The sequence below is a fragment of the Dioscorea cayenensis genome, chromosome 5 (assembly GCF_009730915.1).
Source record: "Dioscorea cayenensis subsp. rotundata cultivar TDr96_F1 chromosome 5, TDr96_F1_v2_PseudoChromosome.rev07_lg8_w22 25.fasta, whole genome shotgun sequence".
Taxonomy (NCBI): domain Eukaryota; kingdom Viridiplantae; phylum Streptophyta; class Magnoliopsida; order Dioscoreales; family Dioscoreaceae; genus Dioscorea; species Dioscorea cayenensis.
Window position 1 is genome coordinate 29,202,942 of NC_052475.1, and position 7,530 is coordinate 29,210,471.

General features: G+C 38.8%; 1 pseudogene; it reads left to right on the top strand.

Moving 5' to 3' along the window:
* Window positions 1-311: 311 nt before the first annotated feature.
* Window positions 312-5,595, top strand: LOC120260233 (annotated as a pseudogene).
* Window positions 5,596-7,530: the final 1,935 nt, after the last annotated feature.

Consider the following 7,530-nt stretch of genomic DNA (forward strand, 5'->3'; position numbering starts at 1 on the left):
TTTAAGCTTTTCTTGAAAATCAAGCAATCACTTTAATGGAAGGCACCATGATATATGGCATGGATTGAGGATCCTTTGTTTGCTTCTACCTCACTCTTTTCCTCCTAAATCATTTTGTATCTTGAGGAATATTGCAGTCATCTCATCTTCTTGCAGTGAAAGAACTACCACACTGCTCTGCTGATATTTTATTTTCTTCTCTGTTTGATCTTTCAGTTAAGCGTATATATATTATTCTTTCCTGAAAGCATGGTGGTTTTTAGATTCATATATGTTATAATCTTACTAGCCACTTGAAATTTAAAATTACTTGTATTTGAGAGTTTGGAACGTGTTTGTTAACTCATGCTTGTCGTTTTGCTGTTGATCTTTCAGTTTATCGCCTTTGAAGGAAGAAAAGAGCAGAAGGCATGGCTGAACCTGCATTGTCTCGTGTTCACAGTGTTCGGGGCGCTTAGTTGATAACCTCTCTGCTCATAGGAACGAATGTGGTGGCTCTCAAGGTCTTTGTATCATGAGCTCCAATTTTCCTGATTATCAATTTTGATGTTTTTCGGAATTCAGTAGAACAATTAGAGAATAAGTATGATCTGATTTCACTGATTGTTTTGAATATTAAGGTTTGTGAACCAAGGAAAGGGAATGCTGCAGCATCAGTTGCTTACTGAGTATGAAACTGTAATTTCTGAAGCTGATAGAAAGGCATTGAAGGATGGATCTTTGAGGATGTTCTTAAAGCTGCACAGGTGAATGCTCTGGCATCCATTTAAAATGAAATTCTTCAGCTTGCTTTGCTTTTGTTTAGTTAATTCTTAACTTGAGATGATGCTATTGCAGGAAGCCATTGATTATACCCCTAGGTTGCTCTGGCTATTCGCCCCAGGCCGGAGTTTGGGAATATGTCAGAGTGAATGTGAATGAATTGGCCTGTTGAGGACTTGGCTGTGCCTCATACTTAGAATTTAAGGAGAGCTTGTGGATGATCGGTGGTGCATTCATGTTTTTATGTAGGATATTTTGCAAATTTTCTCTCAAGAATTTTAACATCCTGTGTGATTTTCCTTCTTCCAGTACTGAAAGCAACTTCACTCTTGAGTTGGTTTTGAACCTTCAATGCCTCTTTCCCTCGTCCATCCTTGTCGAAAATCCATTGGTAATGGTGTGCAGTTCCTAACCGTCACCTCTCATCCAAGCTCTTCCATGACAAAGCATGTACTTGTGATTTCCTTCGTGCACATAACTGCAGGGCATGGTATGTTCTATGATTACCAATACTGAATTCGTTCCATTCTTTTATGTGTGTATATACATATTGATTCTTGATGAATGGCATGCAGTCTATGATGCTGAATGATAGAATTCAGAGTCACAGAGTGTCTCAAGCCTCACTAAGGAAAGCAGAGCAATACCTGTTGACCATCCAGACACACCACTACTCAGGGTTCACTCTGCGTACTCTCTAATGCCACTATCTTATATTATTTTATCAGTAGAAGTTGTGAGTTTATAATGTGATTCGAACTCATTTGGAGTGAAAATGATGACCAGGTTTCAGGCAGCTTGGTTTGGAGAAGGGTTTGGGGTGACAACGCCCAGCGAGTGCATAAAGGAATGAGCCATCTGCTCCTATAGACCTTCTACTTGAGGGCTCCTGATCCGTGCACACCTTGGAAGTTTCCTCTCCAAGCACTGTCCCTATGATGATGTTCAATGTTGTGTGTGTGACCTCTCTCCCTCATACAGGCTACTTTGCCCAAGCTAATGTACTGGGACTTGTCGATACAGGTGGCCCAGGCATGATGCTAAACTATAATTCATTTTGGAGTTTGCTGCTAAATGTTTATATGTTTTTATAATTTTCTCACTTTGCAGGTTGTGCACATTTTGGGTTCAAGTTCGTGCTTTACTTGGAGAATGAGATGCTTCTTAGAATTAAACAGCAAAGGCCTTGATATCACTCCTCAATTCTCATTGTAAGTATTCCTTGTACGAGTTTTTGGATGTGAAACTGATCTTGATATCGATGCAGGTAACCCAGATTGCTGCCAGATGCCGGTCGAATCTACCTGCGGTGCAGCATCTTCGAGAAGGTACTTGGAACAGAATACACTCACATTCTTCGTGTTCCCTTTAAGAACAGAGAAGGGAATCGTCCGTAAATCGGATCTCTCGCTTTTGAAGTATGGCCTTACACCCTGCATACACCGGTAAGTTTCTGTTTCTGCAACTGTTAGATGCATAAATATCCTTGAAACCTACCATCTTACGATTAATGCATCTCTAACAGTGCTTTGTTCTGTGTGCTCACTGGCAGGATGTTGCCAATGAGTTGGCCAGAAGGAGTGCGGCGACTCTATGGTTTTGATCAGCCGGAGAAACTATAGTGATGGCAATCTAGTAGCATCTTTGCTAAGCTCCCCAAAGTGCCAGCTACTCAGGTCACATCCCTCGAGATGTTTTTGGCATCTAAATTCATAACATGCATGAATTTTACCCACATTTCTAATTTGGTTCATCATTTTAAATTATGCAGTCGTACCATCGTGCTCATGCTTTAAGAGAAAACAAAAGTGCGAATTCAGATATATACTGGAAGAAGTTTGAAGAGCGAGTGCCATTTCTCTTGCCAGTTCACAGCTGATTTGATTGCGATAGACACCATGCTGACTTCAGGTATCACCCAGTACATTTCCAAAGAGATTGCCGGAAGGGTATTATCACGTACCTGTAGCAACTTAGTTATCCAACACGCATTATCATCTTGCATTGACATGGAGACATTCCTATGAGTTTAGTTTTCGCAGATGATACAGTGGGGCAATACTGAGTCTACACGCGCCTTCACTCTGCCTGGGCTGCCTACCGTGTGGTTCATGGCATCGATGTCTTTGATACAAAGTTCAACATTGTGTCTCCTGGTGCTGATATGTCCATCTACTTCCCCTATACTGAACAGAACAACAGGAGGCTCACAGCTCTCCACCCTGAGATTGAGGAGCTACGCACCACAGTCCAGTAGAGAACTCACTTGCACAAGTGAGCGCGTACATCGTATTAATTTATCGGCGGATCGTTTTTGTTATTCATTTCATTCAGCACCTATTGCTTTGACGCAGGTTTTGTGTTGAAGGACAGAGCAAAGCCATCATATTCTCCATGGCAAGACTTGACAGAGTGAAGAACATTACTGGTTTGGTTGGGTTCTATGGCAAGAATGCACCGGTTGAGGGGAACTAGTCCAACCTTGTGGTTTGTTGCTGGAGACCATGGCAAAAGAAGAATCAAAGGATCTCGAAAGAACAGGCAGAGATGAAGAAAATGTATGACTTAATCGCGGAACACAAACTGGATGGCCACATTCGCTGGATCTCTGCACAAATGAACCGTGTCAGGAATGGTGAGCTCTACCGATACATTTGTGATACCAGGGGTGCTTTGTTCAGTACTTGCGACATTTTGCTTCACCGATTGCCTCAACCAAATCAGTTGATGCTGTACTAAACTTGATCTGTTTTCAATGTTTGTTAAGCCTGCATTCTATGAAGCTTTCGGACTCACTGTTGTCGAATCTGCGGCTGTGGCCTACCAACATTTACGGCGGCGTAGAGTCCTGGAGATCATCATCGATGGTGTTCTGGATTCCATATTGATCCATATCATGGCGACAAAAGCTGCCGGATATTCTTTTGGAAGCTGCGAGAAGTGCAAGCAAGATCAACTTACTGGGAGAAGATCTCTCAAGGAGAGTTGAAAAGAATCCGCTGAAGTAAAAGCATTATCATTCATCACTGAATTTAACTTGTTTAACTCTTCAATTCTCTTATGCGTCTGTGAACCATGTTTAGGTTACCTTGGAAGCTTTACTCTGAGAGGTTGATGACCTGACCGGAGTTTATGGGTTCTGAGTATGTCTCAACTTGGACCGCCGTGAAACTCGTCGTTATCTTGAGATGACTCTGCTCTCAGTACCGCAATTTGGTGAGTTTGGAAGCTTCCGGCAGCGAAAATCTTCGTTATGTAGAAATTGGGTACTAATGTTGTTTCTGCAAATTTGATATTGGATGAGGCAAATCAGTTCCTCTGGCAGTTGATGAAGTCATAATGATAGCGTGCTTAGTTTTAATGGAGGAATTCATTTTGTGTTTGAGAGTTTCAGAAGTAGTTTTCATTCTCTTGAGTGTGATTGTGCTTTTTGCTTTCTTACAAATGTTTATATGAAATTTAGATATTTCCCTTTGTTTCTTAACTTGCAATAAAAGGCTCCAATGCCAATTAAAGCGAAATCTCTGTGTTTCAATGAATCTCATCAGTTTCAACTTTGCATATATATATATATATATATATATATATATATTGAAAGCAAAATTCATACAAAAGAAGTTTCTTACATACACGCTCACTCGCTGTTTTACAGCTAGCCAAGCTTCTAATAGAATTACATTTTATATTAATACATTGCTTATCCATTTTTAAAAAAAAATTTAATAATCGAACCCTTCCTTCACTATCTATATTTATTTTAAATTCTTTCACAAATCAACTTATTTCATATAGAGTTTTAAGGGTTCAAAATGAATCTTTTTTTTTCTAATGTACATCCTATTCATCAGTTTAAAACTTTAGACTTTGATTTTGATTTTATTTATTTATTCTCCATAGAATAGAAGATATTTCAAGGGTTTAGGAGCAAAATATGGGTTTTCAAAGGGTTCAGGGTCTATGAGCAAAACATACACACGTCGCCACGTGCACAAAGTGGCTTTGTCTTTTTAGATCTGCATCTGATTCACGCCGAACCTCATAAAAAAGCACCTTTTCGTCTGGTGATCACCCAATCGGCAATTCTCTTGATCTTCATTCTCAGGTTTTGATTTCTTTGATGAGATTGAATTCGTGAAAGTTTGCACCTTTGATTGTTTCCATGTTTATTGGTAGAACTTTAGTCAATTGTGGGAACCTCAAAAAAAAAAAAAAAAAAAAAAAAAAAAATGATATGAAATGAATGTACTTGACTTTCTTTGTGCCAGTATTTAAAAACCCAGAACATATTTTTAATTTCTATATTTCTGTTTTCTATGTGATGATTTTACTGAACATCAATTGAATCTTGATTAGTAAGGGAACAGAGTGCCTCATCACCATCAAATAGCAAGATATTTAGGTTTTGGGCGGAGAGCACTTTTCATATCTTTTGTGTACATGCATTTGTTTTCCTCTCAATGTCTGTGGTTGCAGATATGATTAAAAGCAAATTTAAGTTTGATATTTTCTTTGCAGTTTGATATATTTAGAAGCAGTGGTTTCTGTGTGTACTCAATAAGATCTTGAAATCATTTTTGATGAACTTGAATACTGCTTTCATATTGGGACAATAATAAACTTGAGACAGGCTTGTTTCCACCACCAGTCATCAATGGAGTGAATTTTTTTGATGTACATGATCTAGTTGTTCCTTTTACTGCAAATCCAAGAAGTCATCCTCCTGTAAGGAACTGCTTTTAAGAATTTAATAAATGTATACCACAATTTGACCGGGAAAAATTCTGCTTTTTATAGTTACTTCCTGCCTTGTCTGAGCTCCAGCTCAAACTTTGAATTCCTCCGCATCTGGAATCAATGGGGATAGTTCTTGCACCCATCAGTTTATATTTGCACGTAGTGCACCACCTCTGTTTGGAAGTATTTAAGCACTACTCTCCATATCAAGAGATACCAAAGCCAGATCCTCCTGAATGGCTGCCAGATGTTGCACAACTCATGCATAATAACACGATCTCCTTCATGCCCTACTGGAAGACATCATTGTCGGTTTGTGTGGTATTTTTCTGCAGAACATGCTCCAAAGGAAGATGCTTGATGCCACCAATCTGTCAGCAAGAGATTTCAAAGGAGTGTGTGATGCTTGTTTATTATTGGTATTGATCCTTTGCAGGCATGATTAACTTGGATTGAAGAATTCAGTGCAATCCGCAAAACACATGATGTTACAGATTATTGGCTGCACAAGAGGGTGGTTAAACTTGCCTGTGGGCTTGTCAATGAACATGAGATATAAGGCAGCAAATATTCTGAGAAGTTATTGCAAGGTGAATTATTTGGGTGTGCTTCTGTAGACCTGAATAATAGAAAATGTGATGTTTTTCCTTGTAAATCTTCGTGGCTACATTATTAAAATGTGGAGAAATCATCTCCAGTTGCTGTCTCCAGGTACAGGTAGAGGGTTTGCCATCTTAATAGTACAAAGTTGGTGCAGCCACACAAACTTGGCACTGGTCTTGCTCTCGAGGCTGGGTGGTCATGGTCTTCACCCCTTCAGTTGACATACTCTCTGCTGGTTTAGGATGGGGAGCACAGGGGTTGAGAGTAGAACTTATAAATTTTGATTAATTCTATCTCAGATGATCTTCTGCTATAAGACCAAAAGTGTCCGAATATAATTGCCTATTTATTTTGCTAATGTTATAAAAAAGTTCAGAATCATATGATTTATCAAGTCCTGCAGTATCAGACTAATGTATCGCCTGTTGTCTCAGATTGGAGGTGAACTGAGCGGATTTCCATCATTGTTCTTCATGGTTCTAACGCTAACAAGACTTCTGCAGCCGCATGCATTTTTCACTCGGTGCAGGTTTAAGTGCTGCAGCAGGGCCTGTTGCAGAATACTTGGAGGCGGATCTTCGAGCTGGAGAAAGCGGTTCTGGCATGTTATACTTTACAGTCATTGTAAAGGTAATAAATAATTCGCCTCCCATCAGAAACGTACATAGTACAGGGCTATGGCATTATCGATTTATAGAAAACTAAATGTGTAGATTTTCAAGATAACACACACCGCATTTAATTAGAAAACCAATTCAGGTGTATTTGTTGGTGTATCTCTGAAGGCAAACATTGAATAGACTTGATGCAACACACACACACATGCTAACCTGCTTCTACGGCATGGTCCTTATCTGGACCACCACCGACATTCTTTGGGAACTGTCGCTGCAGACCCAAAGCTGCTGGGAGCTGTGGTGTGCCTCTTGTATTCACCATGATTTTGAGAGCCTTCATAGCATTGATCTCTTGAAATGCCACATTGTGATAAGCAAATTCTTCCTTCTGGGAGCCTTTGTATCCTAATTTTTGAGGCAGACTTCTGGCTGTTTGGTGTATATATTATATATATAGCTGAATTCCATGAGGGGCATTGTTTCATATAATGTGCAGTTGTTGGAAATTTGAGAGTTTTGTTATTTTTTCCCGGTTCAAATATTATTATGATTAATTCAATATTTGATTGCACAAACTTTTCAAATTATTGTATATAAGATCATTATAAATGTTTTGTTTCATCTTTACATAATGAAACATATGTGTCATGAATGTTGATTGTTAATTTCAGATATTAGATTTGGAGAAAATACGATTATTATCTTCAATTTTACTCTCAAATAATAATATTATTAAATAGAGAGCAAGACAAATCTAACTTATAAGATTACCTTATATTTCCTGATAGAATTAAACATAAACATAATTAGTACA